Raw genomic sequence first — 23,482 nt, 5'->3', positions numbered from 1 at the left:
CAGCTTACAACTGAGGTTCACTTCAAATACTCACAATAGAGTTAAAAAAACATCCATAAAATTCAAAATCAACCTAAATATGGTGAATCGAATTTTTGCCTGTGTATTATATAAATAAGCAAAAGTGAAACTTGTTAAACCATTTACCTGCCAAAAAAACATTGTTACACTATTTGTTATATAAATTTACCTCATTATATATAGATATATACCCTCAAAACGTTATATGTGCAAGTTATACCACATTTGGGATTATACCCATATGAGCCTTAATCTCCATTTAGCCAACATACTCCTACAAAAAGATATAAAAAAGTTTAACCTCTACTTTTTAGGAGTTCTATTTTGACATGAGCAGATGATCCGAAAACTGGAAAAAATTGACATGAAGTGATGCTAATTTCTCAATTTAGGAGTTCTATTTTCCAATATAACTACACATATAAGCATATTCAAGGAAGAATTAGGCTGCATAGAAGCATACAGTAACTATCAAACCTTCTACCAGACATTGATAAGATAATAATCACCCGCGGTAGAGGGTAAGTTACCAAACATTTCTATATTCTCAATTTTAAGTAACTAAGCATTTACAAATTGGCACCAGATTTGAAAATCATAAGAGTGTTACACATACCTTATGTTGCTTGTATTTTTCTCTAACTGCCACCAGATTGCCTGCTCTTCTACCCGATTGTAGATCATGTAAAATTTGAACACATTCTTTCAAGTCGGATGGCTTGTATCCAGAGAGTTTGTAACAACTCTCACTAAAATCAATACTTAGGATGATAATAAGTTAATTAGGAAAACATAATTGTGACACCCAAGTAATTCTGCGTTAACCCTAAAATTTTCGGAACAATCAGGATCAGGATCAGGGCCCCTAAAACTCAAGGGGGGCAAACCCTAGTTGGATGTTTATCTACTTAAAATGTTGTTTAAGTCTAATTGGACCAAATTCTGACTCATCTAGGCTACTCCCACGAGTGGCAAGCCTAGGCCTTTTAGGTGTCCCTTACGGACCGTAAGGGATCAGGCTTACGGTCCGTAAGCGAGGCCAAATTTTGGGTATAAATAGAGGACATTGGCACTAGCTTTCTGTGATTAAAACGACGCTCAAATTCTCAATTGACGTCGAGTTATAGTTAAATCAGTCCACAACACACACTAATTCACGAAGTGCTGCCACAATCAGGGTAATAACTCGATCGCTATTACGATTCATTTTCCGACCGATCAATATATCCAATGGATGTTTAAGTGCCGCCCACATTAGGGTTATACTTTGTCATTCGTCGTTAAATCGATGGATGTTTAAGTATCGCACTTTGTCGTTCGTTGTGAGAATTTGATCTCGTGAGTTATCGTAAATGCTGTATTGATTATTAACCCGGTTTTGTGTGCATGGTTATTTAAATTAGGTTAACAAGGCTAATCAGTAGGCTTATATTCTGCTCGTTAAATCTGCAATGTGAGTCATTCTCTTTTTATCAATTGTTTTACAATACTCCAAATTATTTTCAAAGTGTTATAATTACAGGGACTAAGTCGTGGATATCTTGATATATTGGTTAGTGGGGTATTGTGCACATTACTATTTCTCCCAGTTAGGTTCATTGACCTACTAGGGAGGAACGTCACTATTAGAGTTCATTGACCTAATAGTGGTATGACCATCGTCACCATTGTGACTTGTCACCATTGTGACAGAAAGCCAGATAAAAATAAGATATGAATCATTGTAATCGCTCTTATGCTGTAATTTATAACTATGGGTCATTTCCTAAAACCTGAATGAACTCACTCAGTATTTCCCCGTTGACAAAACATTTTTCAAACATGTTTCAGGTGATATGTTGTGAGCAAAGAAAGAAAAGTGTCAAGAAGCACTACAAGCTTAGAAAAGTGGCTCAATGTAAATAAATAAAGAAACATGTTTTGTAAAATAAAGATTTCCCAGTAAAATCATCTTATTGTAAATTACAGGGTTTTATCCCTAAATTATATAAAACGGGCAGTTTCAAATATTGAAAGATCCTGTTTTAAAAAGACTTCCGCTGTCGCCTAAATTAAATACCGCAGGATTTCTGTCCCGCGGCTCCTGAAACGGGTCAAACCGGTCGGGGGCCATGACAGAGTTGCTCCAAAGCCAAATTCTGTAAATGTGAATACATATTATTATAAGAGAAAAGAATTCCAGACCCTTTTTCAATTAAAATGAGTGAATTTAGGCCGCGTGTTCTTACCCATGGATGTGCCCTTGGTTTGAGTGTGAATCGCGAAAGAAAGATAACAGATGCAGCTACCATGGAAGGCAAAAACTTGAGGCACCCATACTCTAATAAACTTAACTCGGCCAAATAATAACCCAAGAACTCTAACTGCATATAGGAGCTTAGTTCATAATCTTCTTGAGCAACAATGGTAATTCTTCTGTTAATCAACAAGTCAAAAGGGTAACACCAATTAGTTTATAGTTAATGAACGCACAATCTTGCTTTACTATATCTAGATTCTCAATTGTTTCAATTCATACCTAAGGAAAGATTTAACTGTCGGATTGCCCATTTCAAAATTGAGAGCTTTAAGCACATCAACTTCCATTTTCACAACCTCTTGCTTAGTTATTATCCGTGATGTAACAGAAATCTTCCATATGCGGGGGGCTAATTTCTTCATATTTTCTGTTGTACCAAAAACGCATACAATTCGTATTCAACAACCAATCCCAATTCATTAAAAAAACATATCAACCACAAAAATACCAAGCCACTTACGCTGCGATGAGCATCGAAGAAACACCAAGAAGTTGCAGCCTCTTTCTGTTAAGCACTTTAGTGGATAAGAATCTATCTATGTACGAGACAATGAGATACAAAGTGTGCGAAAGAAGCTTATACTCCTCAGTAACTTCCACCAACCAATCAATTAATACCCCTCTCATGTTTATACCAACATCCTTCTGCACTTTCTCAATGTAATCCGCTATCGGTCTTCTATGTACCTTTCTCTAAATCCACAAACAAAATAAACACGGAACTTCAATACTTTTTCAAATATATGTATTAATCCATTTTCCATACAAACCCTAAATCCAGTTAGTTAATAACTTTGAAGATGAAAATAACAATCAAATTCAATCATAAACCGTAAAAAATTAACCTTTTTTTATCCTTATGACAATCTAATAAGGTTAACCACCAAACACTATGTTTTGATTTAGCAGTAAACAACAATTATACAACATAAACAGTAAACCCTAAAATTAACAAAGTAAATCAATCGATTAATTGAATTAAATGCAAAAGAAAATTTCACAAACCTCCATATTATGAAGATACTCATAAATATCAGAAACATAAGCTTCACACATCTGGGGATCACTTGATTTCTCATTAATAGTATCCGCAAACACTTGAGGCTTCTTCACCTTTTTCGATCTGCATTTCTGCTCCAACTACCACCGTCTTTTCACCTTTTAACCCTCATCTCTGTCATCTGAGCACGCCACAACGTCGTTGATCGTCTGATTCTAACTAGAACAAACGTCGTTGACATCTCCCTCGAAAACCCTAGCCGTCGTTGCTAACACCGAGAACCAGAGGACCATAAACCACCATCACTACCACCAACAATAATCGACACTGAAGATCAAAACAGATAGATCAGAACAATTATTTTGAGAGAGAACGGGTTTTGGTGATGGATCAGAACAAAATTTCAGAGAGAAAAGAAAAGATTCTGGAGATGGGGTGAGAGATTACGTAAGCGAAGTGCGATGCTGAGAGCAATGTCTTCACCGCTGTTGTCTTCATCTTCCTCGTTCAACCTAGAGAAGCAGAGAGAGAAGGGGAATAGATCTGTACCGTAGATTAGAAACAGACGGCCCAGATGCATTACCCCCGCAATTGATCTTCATCTAATTTTTTGATACACCGATGTATTCCACCATGTGTAGGCTTCGTAAAACCAAATCAGGAGCATCATCTTGCCTAGAGACTCTCTCCCTTCTCTCTTTCCCTGTCTCTCAAATCGCTGACCAGAACCTTGGGCTTTCTTCTCTCTAGAGACTCTCTCCCTTTTCTATATCTCTAACTTTCTTTTTTCTCTCGTTCTCTCTCTACCAATGAAAAGAAGGAGGCAAAAATGGGTTTTGGGGATGTGGAGCGGGAATTTAAAATTAAATCTAAGATCTGGCCGCCCAAAAATTGTTCAACACAAACCAATGATTATTAAAAAAACGAAAAATCTCTTAAAATTACACATAGGATGTAATTAGGGGGGAAGGCTTGTGACAACTGTCAAATTTGTATGCATCCGTACGTTTAATTAATATTGATTTATGCTTAATGAATGTGCTTAATTACAACTGTGGATTTAACTGCTTTCTGATTTCTGTTACATACATACATATGCATCACATTTTATACTGTCACTCCATTTATTACACACAAACATTAGTGACAAACTTGATGCACAAAGCACAGTTAGCACACTGAACGGATAACCCAGAAACATGCTGACAATGCCAGCACCTAGACAGACAATGTTTTTGAGGCCAGTATGAGCCAGAGATAGAATACTACACTAGTAGGGAGTGTAGGGAGGTGAGGACCATAAAACTGCGTCATTAGGGGATAGTAATAGTGCCGGGAAGTGCCTAAAACATACTTTAAATGCAGAATTCTGCACTAAATAACCAAAATTCAGCATTTAATAATGCTAGTAAAGTGTAAAAACTTGGCAAACTAGTCCTAGACACTTTCCAAAGTGTAGGGAATTAAATGTGTCACTAAAAGCATTATAAAAGACACTTTATGGATTAATTTAGCACTTTAACGGGCAACACCCAACCGAACAACCGGACTTTACCCGGAACATAAAAATATTGCCAAACACATTGTTTTTATTTTTCTGAGCTAGTTAGGGTCCCCGAACACCCTAACACACTATATATTATATAACACACCATAACCATTAACTAAACACTTGTTTCTCTAACTAGATTGTAACCATCCATTTGAAAACCAACCCCATACCCCCCCTCGAACCGGTTATGGGAAGTGGGGACACCCCCATGATTTTTTGAATTGTTTAATGGATCCTTGTCTAACCATTAGGAGCACATTATCCATAAGACCATAGCTTGTTGGAGGTTATAAGTATTAACCCCAAGTTCACCACCTTCTCACCTCACAAACATCAAACACTTGCAACTCTCTCCCTTCTCTTCTCTTGTGTTCGGCCGAAGACCAACCACCACCATACCACCACCTTCAAGCTTCTTTCAAGCAATCCAAGAACATCCCAAGGTGTTAGAGATCCTACAAGCAAGCTTGGTGTGTTCGGAAGTTCGAGGACCGCTCTCGTTTTCTTTTATCCATCACTTTTACACTCTTGAACTCCCCTAGCTTTGTGCTAGTAGTAAGTGTCTTAGATCTTCATCCTCTTCATGTTGTTGATGGTTAATAGTTAAAAGAATGATGAAAAGATAAGAACTCTAAAGAACATAAACAAAGTCTTGAAACATAAACTAACAAAGTGACGAAGAATGGTTAAAATGATGAAGAAATCATGTTATTCTTGTGTTGTTATGCTTGTTGAATGTTATTTGTCGCGGCCCCCGACCCACCCTGGACGGAGTCGGGGTCCGCGATGCAGATTTCAGTGGTACCCATGGTATTTAATTTATACGACAGCGGAAGTCTTTTTACAACAGGATCTTTTCACCGGAAAATGCTCGTTTAATATATTATACAAAGTTTAAGGGATAAATCCCCTAATTTACAATAAGTTGATTTCACATAGAAATCTTTATTTTCCAAAACAGGTTTTATTCATTTATTTACACTGAGCCAATTCTCTGAGCTTGATAGTGCTTTACTGCACTTTTCCTGGATCACACAGATCACCTGAAACATGTTTGAAAAAGGTTTTGTCAGCGGGGAAATACTGAGTGAATCATTCCATTTTCTAAAACGACCCGTTAGTTATAAATCACAGTATTAAGAGCGATTACAATGTTTCTATCAACCAATTATCAAGAATGGGTATTTGTCACTCGACCGGATCTGTGACTGTGGTCATATCACTATTGGTCCCGTTGCCCTAATAGTGACGGTTTACTCACACAGAGTAATAATCACTCACATAGAGTAATATTCACTCACATAGAGTGATAATAATAGTAATGTGCACAATACCCCACATACCAGCTGTAATTTGGTGATTACAAAGACTTAATCCCTGTAATTATAACCTTAAAAATAATTTGAGGTATTGTAATACTTACTCACAATCTGTGAGAAAACAATTTAAAAAGAAGAAGGACTCACAAACTGTGAGAAAAGAGTTTATAAAAGGGGAATGACTCACATTGCAAATTAACGAGCAATAGATATAAGCCTACTGATTAGCCTTGATTACACCTAGTTTAACACAATGCACACACAGGCAGGTTAGTAACTAATACAGCAGTTAAGACAATTCACGAGATTAAACCTTCACAACGATTAATCAGTGCAATACTCGATAATTCAGTCGGATTCACAACGAATAACAGAGCATAGTCCGAATTCGAACAGCACTCAAATATTCAAGTCGAAATCACGACGAATAATCAAAGTACAAGCTCAATTGAGCAGCACCTGGACTATCGTTAGATAGTTATAATCGATCGGACGTTGAATCGTAATAGCGATCGAGTTATTACCCTGATTGCGGCAGCACTTCGTGATCGGTGTGTGTTTTGTGTGAACGATATTCGCTATAACTCGATGGTTACAGAGAATTTGGACGTCGATTTTGTACCAAAGTTCAAGTGCCAACGTCCCTTATTTATACCTGAAAAATGTCCTCCCTCGCGCCACGCGAAGAAGACATGTATACCCGTCGCGTGGCGCGACGGGTCTATTTCTTAGCCTAGGTTGTTTCGTGTCCCTATTAGCCTTGGTGAGTAAGTTAAACGAATCAATTTCGTTTCTACAGCAATTTAGAGGATAAACATCACTAGGGTTTAACCCCTCCTGAGTTTTAGGGCCCTGATCCTGATTCCGATTGTTACGAAAATTTTAGGTTTTATGCGGAATCACTTAGGTTTCTTAATTAGGGTTTTCTTATTACCTAATTATTATCCTAATTATGGATTTTAGTGGCAGTTGTTACATCCTCCCCACCTTAAGAAAAATCTCGTCCTCGAGATTTATTGGAATAAATGAGGATATTTGCGCTTCATTTCTGATTCTAGCTCCCAAGTGTATTCTGGTCCTCTCCTGGAATTCCATTTGACTTTAACCAACACCAGTCGTTTGTGTTTGAGAAATTTGACTTTTCTATCTTCGATCTGTAGTGGTTTCTCTATAAATTTCAACTTTTCGTTCACCTCTACATCTTGAAGAGGTACTACCAGGGATTCATCTGCTAAACATTTCTTGAGATTGGATACATGAAATACATCATGTACTCCAGCCAATTCTTCTGGTAGTTGTAAACGATAAGCAACTGGTCCTATTCGTTGAATCACGGGGAATGGTCCAACGTACCTTGGACTTAGCTTTCCTTTCTTACCGAAGCGTACTACTCCTTTCCAAGGAGAAACTTTTAAAAGTACTTTATCGCCGACTTGAAATTCTAAAGGCTTGCGACGATTGTCTGCATAGCTTTTCTGGCGATCTCTGGCTGTTTTTAATCTTTCCTTCATCTGTGTTATCTTGTCAGTAGTTTCTTGTACAATTTCAGGACCTGATAATTGATTTTCTCCTATTTCTGCCCAACATACTGGGGTTCTGCACTTGCGTCCATACAGTGCTTCGAATGGTGCAGCTTCGATGCTTGAATGATAACTATTGTTGTAGGAGAATTCAATTAATGGTAAATGGCTATCCCAGTTACCACCAAAGTCAATTACACATGCTCGGAGCATGTCTTCTAGAGTTTGTATTGTCCATTCACTTTGTCCGTCTGTTTGTGGATGATAAGCAGTACTTAGATTTAGTCGAGTTCCCATTGCTTTCTGAAAACTTGTCCAGAAATGAGATGTAAAACGACTATCTCTATCCGATACAATGGAGAGCGGGACTCCATGTAGAGATACTACTTCGTCCACGTACAGTTGTGCTAACCTTTCCATGCTAAAGGTTTCTTTCATTGGTAAGAAATGAGCTGATTTGGTTAATCGGTCTACAATTACCCAAATCGCATCATTACCTCTTTTGGTTTTGGGTAACTTTGTAACAAAATCCATTGTTATGAGTTCCCATTTCCATATAGGCATTTCTAATTGTTGAAGTAATCCTGAAGGTTTCTGGTGTTCAGCTTTAACTTGTGAACAAGTTAAGCATTTGGATACGTATTCAGCTATATCCTTTTTCATTCCTATCCACCAAAAATTATTTCTTAAATCTTGGTACATCTTATTATTTCCTGGGTGCATGGTATACCTAGATTTATGAGCTTCTTCTAAAATCTTACTTCTTAACTCTCCTTGCTTAGGTACCCAAATTCGTTTCTTATGGAATTTCCAAATTCCATCATTTCCTTGTTCTAGTTCTTTTAGGTAACCTTTCATTCCTTCAGCATCATCTTGGATTGCTGTTTTCTGAACTTCTTTGATTTGTGCTATTAAATCTACTTGTAGATTTATCCTCAGAGCACGGACTCGTTTTTGTTTCTCATGGTACTTACGACTTAAGGCGTCTGCAACTACATTTGCCTTTCCTTCGTGATATTGGATATCACAGTCGTAATCGCTTAACATCTCCATCCATCTTCTTTGTCTCATTTTTAACTCTTTTTGCCCAAATATATATCTTAAACTCTTATGATCTGTATAAACAGTAAACTTACTTCCATACAAATAATGTCTCCATATCTTAAGGGCAAAGATTATGGCTCCTAATTCTAGATCATGAGTCGTATAATTTTCTTCGTGCTTTTTCAGTTGTCTAGAAGCATACGCAATTACCTTCTTGCGTTGCATTAACACACATCCATAACCTAATTTTGAAGCATCACAATATACTTCAAAGTCTTCTGTTCCCTCGGGTAGAGCTAAGATTGGTGCATTCGTCAACCTATGCTTTAGAATCTTAAAGGCTTCTTCTTGTCTAGGTCCCCATTCAAACTTAGCGGCTTTACAGGTTAACTTAGTTAAAGGTACGGCTATCTTAGAAAAATCTTTGATAAATCGTCTATAGTATCCAGCTAAGCCTAGAAAACTTCTTATCTCCATTGCTGTTTGTGGAACTTTCCATTTCGTAATGGCTTCTATCTTAGCAGGATCTACATGGATACCTTCATGATTTACCACATGGCCTAAGAATTGTACTTCTTGCAGCCAAAATTCACACTTTGAGAATTTGGCATAAAGCCTTTCTTTTCTTAACAGAGTTAAGAGAACGTGTAAATGCTCACAATGTTCCTTTTGGCTTTTGGAGTAAATAAGTATATCGTCGATGAAAACGATTACAAATTTATCCAAATATGGTTTACAGATGCGATTCATCATGTCCATGAATGCTGCTAGGGCATTCGTTAATCCAAAGGGCATGACTGTAAACTCATAATGACCATACCTAGTTCTGAAAGCAGTTTTAGGTATGTCCTCTTCTTGTACTTTCAACTGATGGTATCCGGATCTTAAATCTATCTTAGAGAAATACCTAGCTCCTTGTAATTGATCAAAAAGATCATCAATCCTAGGTAGTGGGTATCGATTCTTAATCGTAACCTTATTCAATTCTCTATAATCGATACACATTCTCATCGATCCATCTTTCTTTTTCACAAACAACACTGGTGCACCCCAAGGGGATGAACTTGGTTGTATGAATCCTTTGCTTAATAATTCATCTAATTGCTTTTTCAATTCTAGCATTTCGGTAGGTGCTAATCTATAAGGTGCTTTAGCTATTGGTGCAGTACCTGGAATTAAATGAATTCTAAATTCTACTTCTCTATCAGGTGGTAATCCAGGTAATTCTTCTGGAAAAACGTCTGGGTATTCTGAGACTACGGGGATGTCCTGGAGTTCTTTATCTTTAGTGTTAATGATTACTGAAATCATATACACCATTTCCTGTTTTCTCGAATAACTAGCCAATTTCATTACTGAGATAAATTTCAGTGGCTTTCGAGGTTTATCTCTAGTAATCAAAATTACTTTTCCTGTAGGGGTTTGAATTTCTACTGCATTTTTGTCACATAAGATTCGTGCATGGTTGGCTACTAACCAATCCATTCCTAATACTACATCGAATCCGGCTAAATTCATTGGTAACAAATTTGCAGAAAACTTATGGCCTAATAGTTCTATTTTTCCTCCTTGCCAGATTTTATCTATGTTCACAGAATTTCCTTCTGCGGTTTCAACTGTGAAAATTTGCCTAAGAGTGGTTAAAGGTAACTTAAGATCTTGACAAAATGAAGTATTAATAAAACTTTGGTTCGCACCAGAGTCAAATAATACTTTTGCAAATACGTCATGTACTAGGAACGTACCGGCTATCAGATCTGGAATGAGTTCGGCCTCTTGAGTGGTTAGCTGGAATGCTCCCGCATTTCTCTTGGTTGCTCCTTCAGCTGGTTTGGCTTGGTTAACTACAGGTTTAGCTAACTTAGGACATTCAAATTGAAAATGTCCCCTTTCTCTGCAATTATAACAAACTCTTGTTTTCTTCCTGCAGTCTTCTTCCCGATGTCCTTTCATTTTGCAAAAATTGCAAACCATGTTGCATTGTCCATAATGCTTCTTTTTGCAAATTTTGCAGAAAGGAGATGATGAGGATTGCCCGGTTCCTCTTTTCTTGGTATTACCCACACGAAATCCTTGGGTAATCTTCTGAGCTAATTCCTTCTTCCGGTCTTCTTCTCTTGTGCGCACCAACTCATCTGTTAGGGTATTAGCTAATTCTACTGCATCGTCAATAGTACGAGGTCTCGCAGCTTTAACGATGTTTCGTATTTCACTAATTAACCCCCAGATGTAACGAGAGATAAGTACCGGTTCTGGCGAAGCCAGTGATGGCACTACCCTTGCGTATTCAAAGAATGTCGAAGTATAGCCCCGACAATCTACACCTAGCATACGATGACTCAGGAACTTGTTTGCCATTTGTTCCTTCTCGTATTCGGGACAGAATTTTCTTTCGACAAGACTCTTAAATTCTTCTCAATTTATTGCATATGCTACCCTTCTTCCTTTTGCCTGGAGGACCGTGTTCCACCATTCGAGTGCTCCTTCTTTGAACAGATTTGATGCATACATCACTTGATCCTCTTCGGCACACTTGCTTATTGCAATTACTGCCTCGGTTTTCTCTAACCAACGCAGTGTTGCAGTTGCCCCTTCGTTACCTGCAAATTCAATGGGTTTGCAAGCAAGAAATTCTTTGTAAGTGCAACCAGGCGTTGCAGCTTTTATTCTTTTAGGGAGTGGGGCCTGTTGCGGATCATGATCATCATGATTGCCGCCTCCATTTATGCTGTTACTGCCGTTATCGTCTGGAATATGTTTACTAGGAATTAATTGTGGTTCGGCAGGTTTCTGAACAGCAGCTACAATTTCTGGAATAGCATGAGCTATCCCTTGGGCGATAAAGTGCTCGATATCTTGTCGAGTTATATATTGATCTTCCTGTTCTTGCTCAGATTGATTTACTTCATTAATTGGTTCATTATTAGCGTTTTCCATCTGCTAATTGGTAAAAATTATTAGTGTCTAACTTATCAATGACAAAATTCACATAGATAGACACATAGATTATCACAACATACAAGCATAACCAAAATTGTCGATTTCTCGACTTTTACTTTGTTATGGTATATTGTATATGCATCCATACACACCGTATTTTACAGAGTTTTATTGCCCATTTTACAGAATTTTAAGTTACTATCATACAATACGGCTTTCTGTGGGTTAATTGACTGTTCTAGTAACGATGCTCCCTCTCATCGTACTTCCAAGTTAGATGCTCCCCAATTTCCCTGATCCTATTACCTGTACCTATCAGTTCTTCACCGAACTGACGGAGTTCAGCTAGGTTTTCATTACTCATGGGAGGATTTGGGAGTGGTTCTGGGTCAAATTGTGGAAGAAAGCTATAAGGACTGTTGACTATGTTTTGGAATTGCCAGTCATTGGTCCACCATTCCTCCATTTGGCCTAATGGTCTGGTATGAACTAGTGGGTCTGGAATAGCTGGTCCTAGGTTTAGTGGGAATTGAACTGTAGCCGGGTAAGAGAAGAGATTATTGTTGATAGGCTCTAGAACATCACAATTATCCAGTAGGCGATCTATTTCGTCTTGGAACGTGATTTCCTCAGATTGTTTAGAGCTTTCGCCAATCTCTATTCCCTTTTGTTTCAGATCTATTCCTATTTCCTTTTCGGGTGGTTTTGGACTTTCTCCAGTTTCTATCCCTTTCCCTTGCTCATAATCACAGGATTTTCTATTTTAGGGAGTCTCCTAGTGGCAGGTTTCCTACGGCGTACTTTCCTCCACCCTACGTATCTTCTCTTCTTTTTAGGTTTGGCTTTTTCCAGCGGTGGAGCTTTGAATTCCACAGGTTCTTCTATGTCAGCAATGTAACCAGTAAAGTCGTGAGAGACTTCGATAGGCACTGGATATAAGTTGAGATTCTGGAATGCTTCCGACATCTCATTCATGCTGCATAGCATATATGCAAAATGCAATGTTAAAACTTTGGAACAAAGTTTAACAAACAAACACTGAAGTTTTATTGCATATTACTTTTTGTACAGAAATAACTGAAATAAACACACTGGGATTTTATTTATTTACGGGATTGTGATTTCTCTTACTAGACCCAACTTATCGGATATTTAGAGATTAGCATTTTCTGCTACAGTAGCTAGCATATAGAGATTTGCCCATTTCCCGTCTATTTTATCTTCCCAAGGTGTATTATTACCCAACTCTTGGATTTCTGGGTTAAACCTAACTCTCTTGGTTCGGAGTTTCTTTTTCTCCTGACTCTTTTTAAGTATCGAATCCCTTTTCTCTGGGGAAAGAGGATTCTCATAGTTTGCCTTGCGGACAAAGATTCCTTCTTCTAGGTTTACTGGGTTTCTAGAAGAAGATGCCACATCTAGTTTGTGGTAGATAGTAGACAGCTTTTGCTTACCCATACTGTAATTAAAATAACCAGTTAATAAAACATATAATCACCGAATAGCAATTAGTAAAATTAAGCATTTGGACAAAATACTTAATTTAGGCTTAATCAGTGGCTCGATCAGTGGCTCAATTTAATTATTAGCTCTGATACCACCTTCTGTCGCGGCCCCCGACCCACCCTGGACGGAGTCGGGGTCCGCGATGCAGATTTCAGTGGTACCCGTGGTATTTAATTTATGCGACAGCGGAAGTCTTTTTACAACAGGATCTTTTCACCGGAAAATGCTTGATTTCACATAGAAATCTTTATTTTCCAAAACAGGTTTTATTCATTTATTTACACTGAGCCAATTCTCTGAGCTTGATAGTGCTTTACTGCACTTTTCCTGGATCACACAGATCACCTGAAACATGTTTGAAAAAGGTTTTGTCAGCGGGGAAATACTGAGTGAATCATTCCATTTTCTAAAACGACCCGTTAGTTATAAATCACAGTATTAAGAGCGATTACAATGTTTCTATCAACCAATTATCAAGAATGGGTATTTGTCACTCGACCGGATCTGTGACTGTGGTCATATCACTATTGGTCCCGTTGCCCTAATAGTGACGGTTTATTCACACAGAGTAATAATCACTCACATAGAGTAATATTCACTCACATAGAGTGATAATAATAGTAATGTGCACAATACCCCACATACCAGCTGTAATTTGTTGATTACAAAGACTTAATCCCTGTAATTATAACCTTAAAAATAATTTGAGGTATTGTAATACTTACTCACAATCTGTGAGAAAACAATTTAAAAAGAAGAATGACTCACAAACTGTGAGAAAAGAGTTTATAAAAGGGGAATGACTCACATTGCAAATTAACGAGCAATAGATATAAGCCTACTGATTAGCCTTGATTACACCTAGTTTAACACAATGCACACACAGGCAGGTTAGTAACTAATACAGCAGTTACGACAATTCACGAGATTAAACCTTCACAACGATTAATCAGTGCAATACTCGATAATTCAATCGGATTCACAACGAATAACAGAGCATAGTCCGAATTCGAACAGCACTCAAATATTCAAGTCGAAATCACGACGAATAATCAAAGTACAAGCTCAATTGAGCAGCACCTGGACTATCGTTGGATAGTTATAATCGATCGGACGTTGAATCGTAATAGCGATCGAGTTATTACCCTGATTGCGGCAGCACTTCGTGATCGGTGTGTGTTTTGTGTGAACGATATTCGCTATAACTCGATGGTTACAGAGAATTTGGACGTCGATTTTGTACCAAAGTTCAAGTGCCAACGTCCCTTATTTATACCTGAAAAATGTCCTCCCTCGCGCCACGCGAAGAAGACATGTATACCCGTCGCGTGGCGCGACGGGTCTATTTCTTAGCCTAGGTTGTTTCGTGTCCCTATTAGCCTTGGTGAGTAAGTTAAACGAATCAATTTCGTTTCTACAGCAATTTAGAGGATAAACATCACTAGGGTTTAACCCCTCCTGAGTTTTAGGGCCCTGATCCTGATTCCGATTGTTACGAAAATTTTAGGTTTTATGCGGAATCACTTAGGTTTCTTAATTAGGGTTTTCTTATTACCTAATTATTATCCTAATTATGGATTTTAGTGGCAGTTGTTACATCCTCCCCACCTTAAGAAAAATCTCGTCCTCGAGATTTATTGGAATAAATGAGGATATTTGCGCTTCATTTCTGATTCTAGCTCCCAAGTGTATTCTGGTCCTCTCCTGGAATTCCATTTGACTTTAACCAACACCAGTCGTTTGTGTTTGAGAAATTTGACTTTTCTATCTTCGATCTGTAGTGGTTTCTCTATAAATTTCAACTTTTCGTTCACCTCTACATCTTGAAGAGGTACTACCAGGGATTCATCTGCTAAACATTTCTTGAGATTGGATACATGAAATACATCATGTACTCCAGCCAATTCTTCTGGTAGTTGTAAACGATAAGCAACTGGTCCTATTCGTTGAATCACGGGGAATGGTCCAACGTACCTTGGACTTAGCTTTCCTTTCTTACCGAAGCGTACTACTCCTTTCCAAGGAGAAACTTTTAAAAGTACTTTATCGCCGACTTGAAATTCTAAAGGCTTGCGACGATTGTCTGCATAGCTTTTCTGGCGATCTCTGGCTGTTTTTAATCTTTCCTTCATCTGTGTTATCTTGTCAGTAGTTTCTTGTACAATTTCAGGACCTGATAATTGATTTTCTCCTATTTCTGCCCAACATACTGGGGTTCTGCACTTGCGTCCATACAGTGCTTCGAATGGTGCAGCTTCGATGCTTGAATGATAACTATTGTTGTAGGAGAATTCAATTAATGGTAAATGGCTATCCCAGTTACCACCAAAGTCAATTACACATGCTCGGAGCATGTCTTCTAGAGTTTGTATTGTCCATTCACTTTGTCCGTCTGTTTGTGGATGATAAGCAGTACTTAGATTTAGTCGAGTTCCCATTGCTTTCTGAAAACTTGTCCAGAAATGAGATGTAAAACGACTATCTCTATCCGATACAATGGAGAGCGGGACTCCATGTAGAGATACTACTTCGTCCACGTACAGTTGTGCTAACCTTTCCATGCTAAAGGTTTCTTTCATTGGTAAGAAATGAGCTGATTTGGTTAATCGGTCTACAATTACCCAAATCGCATCATTACCTCTTTTGGTTTTGGGTAACTTTGTAACAAAATCCATTGTTATGAGTTCCCATTTCCATATAGGCATTTCTAATTGTTGAAGTAATCCTGAAGGTTTCTGGTGTTCAGCTTTAACTTGTGAACAAGTTAAGCATTTGGATACGTATTCAGCTATATCCTTTTTCATTCCTATCCACCAAAAATTATTTCTTAAATCTTGGTACATCTTATTATTTCCTGGGTGCATGGTATACCTAGATTTATGAGCTTCTTCTAAAATCTTACTTCTTAACTCTCCTTGCTTAGGTACCCAAATTCGTTTCTTATGGAATTTCCAAATTCCATCATTTCCTTGTTCTAGTTCTTTTAGGTAACCTTTCATTCCTTCAGCATCATCTTGGATTGCTGTTTTCTGAACTTCTTTGATTTGTGCTATTAAATCTACTTGTAGATTTATCCTCAGAGCACGGACTCGTTTTTGTTTCTCATGGTACTTACGACTTAAGGCGTCTGCAACTACATTTGCCTTTCCTTCGTGATATTGGATATCACAGTCGTAATCGCTTAACATCTCCATCCATCTTCTTTGTCTCATTTTTAACTCTTTTTGCCCAAATATATATCTTAAACTCTTATGATCTGTATAAACAGTAAACTTACTTCCATACAAATAATGTCTCCATATCTTAAGGGCAAAGATTATGGCTCCTAATTCTAGATCATGAGTCGTATAATTTTCTTCGTGCTTTTTCAGTTGTCTAGAAGCATACGCAATTACCTTCTTGCGTTGCATTAACACACATCCATAACCTAATTTTGAAGCATCACAATATACTTCAAAGTCTTCTGTTCCCTCGGGTAGAGCTAAGATTGGTGCATTCGTCAACCTATGCTTTAGAATCTTAAAGGCTTCTTCTTGTCTAGGTCCCCATTCAAACTTAGCGGCTTTACAGGTTAACTTAGTTAAAGGTACGGCTATCTTAGAAAAATCTTTGATAAATCGTCTATAGTATCCAGCTAAGCCTAGAAAACTTCTTATCTCCATTACCAAAAATACTAAGTGCCGGAGGTTGATTTTCGTGAATAAAATTTGATAAATATATATTTAGAATATATATTTTACACTAAAATGCTTGTGTGATTGATTGTTTGTTTATTTTGTGAACTAGTTATATTATTTTTAGGATGAAATAATATAACTTAGGAATACCATGGAATTACGACTCCAAAATAATACCAAAACTCTTACGAAATAAATATTTAAGTACGCAATTATTATTGCAATACGAAACGCTAAAACGTGACTTATGAAATATTTCGGGATATGCCGTTACACTATATTTTTGGTAAATCTAATTTTGGAAGTGAAAGAAGTGAAAATATGATTTCGTAAATATTACCAAGTATATCATATTTTTGACAACGAGAATATATATTATTTTTGGGGGTTAAAAATATATTTTCCTAGTATATTTAGAATATATATAATTTTTGAGAAAAATATATTTTCTGGGATAATACATGAATGAACAAAATAAGTTTATGTATATATAAGTGAGACTTGAAATATATGGTTTTGGAAATATATGTTGGGAATATATTAACATATTTTTTTATTTAAAACAATACACCGAAATACGACGCCATCGTTTGGCAAGATATACAAATACAAATACGAAAATACATGTATGAGATACCCCCACCCTTGGGAAGGAAATACGAAATTAAAATACTTGAGAAGTAGGAATACGAAATATTGATTAACGATTATTCCAAACATTAACTATAATTTAAAGTTAAAATAATTATTTTAACTAATAATTATAACTTGGAATAATGTTGAGAACACAAGAAACGTAACTCAAAAACCTTCATATTAAGCAAAGGCACGGCCCGTTCGTCTAATAGACGTTAGTACACTGTAGGTAGTCGTGTTGGCTGAGGAGACTTGGGTTACACATACTGAAGACGCAATACTGTGAGTTCATGTTTCCCCTTTTCTCTTTACTGTTTTCAGTTTTGTACTTTGGGGGTGAAATACATGTTACAAACTATTACAGACATTTATTTACATGGTATGGTAAGCATAGGGAGGGTTTTTACTACTAGATCATGTGAATGAGTAGGGTGATTAAGGCCATCAATCCTCGTTAAAGGACCGAGGGGCATGAGTGATAGATCTATTTGGGTGTAGCGAGCCCCACCCCTGAGTCCGCAGAGCGGACCATGTGGTGACTATGTCTTCGAGCCGAAGCCCGGTAACAAATCTGCTAGGTTTGAGTCTTCCTGCATCACTTCACACATATCAATGGCCTTGCAAACCATTGGTGATCTCTTTTTCCTTATTGCTACATACCAGGGACTTACATACATACTTACAACATTTTCAAAGGTTTATACATACACACAAACAAACACATGAACTCGCTCAACTTTTGTTGATGTTTTTCAAACTACATGTATTTCAGGAAATTTTAATGGATCTGGCGGGCGTTGGAAGTTTTTATGCTGCGTTAAGAATTAAGATGTCATCCATGGTCTTTGAGTTTGGATGGTGTGTCTTATTCCTGGACGAGACATGTTTTCCAAACCTTGGTATTATTCAATATCTTTTGACGAGTCCTTAATGAACTCAAAAACGATTGTACGATTTGTAAAACTAGAATTTGTAGTCTACGTTTTAAAACGATGTTGTTATATTTTAAACTTATTTAATGGATGACAAACCTATGGTTTTGTCATATAGTTGATGTTATGATTGAATGCAATGATATTAAGAAAGTCACACCATAATCACGCTTCCGCAAAAGTCAGGGTGTGACAGGGCTTGGGAGATTGCCACACAGGATTGTAAAGTTTTCCTTTATTATAGTAGAGATTAGAGTTGATCTTTACTTTTCGTTTACCAAAATAGCCACATTCCATTTATTGTGCAACATGGCGCAAGAATTACCCATCATTGCACTGGTGGGTCATAAATTTTGTCCTTAGATAGTCATGTTTCCGTCCATGGCTTTATAGCCTAGTGGCATCTTTGGGGTGCGATAAGGCTTTGGGACCAATAGGTCCTGGGTTCGATTCCCACAAAGGAGGTTTTCCCATATTTATTGGGTTTCCTCCTGAATTGGTGTATAGACATTATGCCTAGTGGAGATGGATATGATCGGGTGGTTCCGCTAGTGGCACGATGATACTCCAGTGGTCCGTCAGTGATCCAAAATTTGCCGTTCAAAAAAAAAAAAGTCATGCTTCCCGTCAATTGCCAAACACTTAAAAAGAGCTTATCAAATGATAGAAAAATAAGCTATAAGCTACTTTAAAATCTATACTAATAAAAGAAACCAATTTGGAGACACTTGTCATCATATTAGGCCATTTCTTATGGATAATTATTATTTTAGTTTAATCTCTTTTAATTAATTGTAGATAATCCTCATACTAAATATTATTTAGTTTAATTATTACTTTTATATTTATCTATTTACTTCAAATTCAAACTTAGTTATCTAATTTGATATTAGAGTAAATTACGATTTTGGCCCCTGTGGTTTTATCACTTTTATCATTTTAGCCCCAAAAGAATTTTTTTAACATCTGAGCTCTCAACGTCTTTTTTTATAACCCTTTTGGACCCCAACATCTTTTTTTCGAACCCTTTTGGCCCCTAAAAGTAAATGGATGAGGTTAGTGTTAGGGGCCAAAAGGGTTAGAAAAAAAGACGTTGGGGGCTCAAATGTTAAAAGATTCATTTTTGGCTAAAAGGGTAAAAGTGATATAACCATAGGGGCCAAAATTGTAATTTACTCTTGATATTAACTATATATTTGAACGTTTTGTTTAGTTTGGTATCAAATAGATTTTACAAAACTTAAAAAAAATTAACTAATATTATTTAGAGTAAATTACGTTTTTGACCCCTGCGGTTATATCACTTTTACTATATTAGCCCAAAATAAGAATTTTTAACATATCTGCCCCCATGGTCTCTATAACTAACCATTTTGGCCCCTAAGTCTAGAGATCATGAGGGCCAAAATGGTTAGTTATAGAGACCATGGGGGCCAAAATGGTTAGACTTAGGGGCCAAAATGGTTAGTTATAAAGACCATGGGGGCAGATATGTTAAAAATTCTTATTTTGGGTTAATATAGTAAAAGTGATATAACCACAGGGGCCAAAAACGTAATTTACTCTATTATTTGTCATTTATACATTTACAAGTTTTAAATAAATGGTTAAATTTATTGAGACTTCGTTAGTTTTAAACAAATGGTTAAATTTATTGAGACTTCGTTACATTTACAAGTTTTAAACAAAGGGTTAAATTTATTGAGACGTCGCTACATTTATTTTATGATTTTCTCGCCTCACTTCTAAACTTATCTTATATTAATTAAATAAAGAAATGAATAATGAGCAAATATTAAATTTCATAAAACTTTAAATTTTGAATACCATTCTTCTATTTTTCTAATAAAATATTATTCTAAAATTTAAATTGTTAATTTAACATATTTCTAAATAAAACAAATTATTTATCACGAAAACCAAACTTTGTATTAATATATGAAATATTTTATTTTCATTACTAAAAAAATTATTATATCAATTTTATTACATAATTTATAAATCAATTTGTCGGATTTGGTACCAACATTTTATCACTCAAATAGACGCTAATTTGCTTCTTGAATAACATATATTCTTTTCAAGAACCATTTTCACAATCACCATATTCATCGCGTATCGAGTATTATCCATTAGTATATTGAAAGATATGACTTTTTTATTATTGGTATATAAAATTTGATTTATTAAACCCGTGTAATACACATGGTTTTTTTTAAAGATATACGTTTTTACTATTTACTATACAAAATTACATTTATTCGACCTGTGTAATACATGAGATTTTTTAAGATATAACTTTTTATTATTTGATATATAAAGTTATATTTATTCAATTCGTACAATACACGGGGTTTTTTAGGGATATATATTATTTATTATTTAGTATAGAAAATTACATTTATTCAACACGTGTAATACACATATTTTTAAAGATGTAACTCTTTATTATTTGGTATATAAAATTACATTTATTCAAACTGTGTAATAAATGAAGCTTTTTAAAGATTACATTTATTCAACCCGTGTAATACACATGGTTTTAAAGATATAACTTTTTTATTTGGTATATAAAATTATATTTATTCAACCCGTACAATATGGTTCTTATAGATATAACTTTTTATTATTTAATATATAAAATTATATTTATTCAACCCGTGCAACAAATTTGGTTTTTAAAGATATATTGTTTTATTATCTATACTATATAATAAAAGAAACCTCTTTAGGGACACTTGTCATCATATTAGGCCATCTCTTATAAATAATTATTATTTTAATTTAATCTCATATAATTATTTATAAATAAACAAACCATTGATTTATATAAACTGTTTGTTTAATATCAATAATATATATGACACGATCAATACCTATATATTAAATACTTATAAATGTAATTAAACAATACATATTATCCATATATATATAGGACCAAATTAACCGATTGATTTATATAAACTGTTTGTTTAATATCAATAATATATATGACACGATCAATACTTATATATTGAATACTTATAAATGTAATTAAACAATACATATTATCCATATATACAAAGTAACTAATATATTAATCAAAATTAAAAGAATATTAACATTATGTAAGTTAGTATTTCACATGCTTTAATTTTAATATAACATGAACATTATATTGATAGTTTGATAATGATATTAGTTAGTATTTCACATGCTTTCATTTTAATATAACATTAACATTATATTGATAGTTTGATAATGATATTATATTAATATAATAAACATGGTATTATACCAAAAATGTAATGGTATATATAAACTTTGAGAAAGACGATTTTATTTGATTGAGTTTAGTTTGTAAAAACAAACTTAACTTTTAACCTTTGTATTATTTATATGTAAAATTATACTTATTTAACCCGTGCAATACGTGAGGTTCTTTAAAGTATTACTTTTTTTTTATTATTTAGTATACAAATTACATTTTTTCAACCCATTTAATACACGGGGTTTTTAAAGATATATTTTTTTTTATTATTAGGTATACAAAATTATATTTATTCAACCCGTGTAATACACGGGGTCTTTAAAGATATAGTTTTTTTATTATTATTTGGTATATAAAATTATATTTATTCAACCCTTACAATACAAGTAAATAATTAATTAATATTAAATCTTATCTTACTTTGAATGTTGGATAGAATCATTCTATTTTTTCCTAATAATATATTAATTTCAAATTTAAGTTATAAATTAAAGATATTTTTTAAATTATATTACAAAACAATAATCTTAAACTTCAAAAAGCAATAATACACTCATATAAAAAATTTAAAGTACAAACAAAATATATAAAATAACTTATTAGACATCAGATCAAACTTTAAAAAACACTAATTAGGAAGAGAAGCTAATAATATAATTATATTTTTTATTCGAATTAAATCGAACCAAATTTATGATTTTTAAACGAATCCAATAGCTTATTATTTACTATACAAAATTACATTTATTTAACCCGTGTAATACATGGTGTTTTTAAAGATATAACTTTTTTATTATTTAGTATATATTCGCCCCGCTTGCGGTATGCGTATATAATATATATGTGTGGACTGTGGACGCTCGGATGACAAAAGTGAAATTGCACTAATTTTAACATTATTTTACTAAGTTCGTGAAAATAACGTTAAAAGCGGCGGACGGTTAATAATGCATCATCATCATGTTGTGGCGTTGATAACAGAAAGACAAAAGGGAACATACACTAATCGGTCTTTGTCCCGATTGCTAAGTGTTATGTGCCTTATGTCCAAGGCTTGATGCAGAACTACTATCCAGGCGGGGGTCTCACTGAAAGCAGCCTCTACATCTTACCCTCCTCAGACCCTACCTTAGCTTTGCTATTGGTGGGATTTACTGAGTATGATGAAGGTGATGATGATTTAGTACATATAATTAGATTTATTCAACCCGTATAATACACGAGGTTTATAAGGATATAACTTTTTTATTATTTAGTTTATAAAATTACATTTATCCAACCCCAGTAATATACAAGGTTATAAAATTACATTTATTTTACTTGTGTAATACACAGTGTTTTTAAAAATATAACTTTTTTTATTATTTAGTGTATATAATTAGATTTATTCAACCCGTACAAATGACGAGTTTTTATTATTTGATATATAAAATTACATTTATTCAGTACAATACATTACATGAGATTCTTAGAGATATAATTTTAATATATAAAATTATATTTGTTCAACCCGTGTAATAAACGAGCTTTTTAAAGAATATTTTTTTAATTTAGTATATAAAATTACATTTATTCAGCCCGTGTAATACACGGGGTTCTAACCTAGTTTAGTATATAAAATTCATTTATTCAATCCGTCCGTGTAATACACGAGGTTATAACCTAATATAAATATAAGCAAAAAATTAAAAGCTAAGCCAAATACCCCCCGAAACAAAAGTGATAATTTGGTATAAGAATAATTCAAAAGTGATAAAAATAACAAAAGTGCGAGTTTTGTTTGTAA

General features: G+C 35.0%; 1 pseudogene; it reads right to left on the bottom strand.

Annotated features, from left to right (window-relative positions):
• Window positions 1–616: 616 nt before the first annotated feature.
• Window positions 617–3,453, bottom strand: LOC110921840 (annotated as a pseudogene).
• Window positions 3,454–23,482: the final 20,029 nt, after the last annotated feature.

Source organism: Helianthus annuus, chromosome 17 (assembly GCF_002127325.2).
Source record: "Helianthus annuus cultivar XRQ/B chromosome 17, HanXRQr2.0-SUNRISE, whole genome shotgun sequence".
NCBI lineage: Eukaryota > Viridiplantae > Streptophyta > Magnoliopsida > Asterales > Asteraceae > Helianthus > Helianthus annuus.
This window is presented reverse-complemented; position numbering and strand designations above follow the sequence as displayed.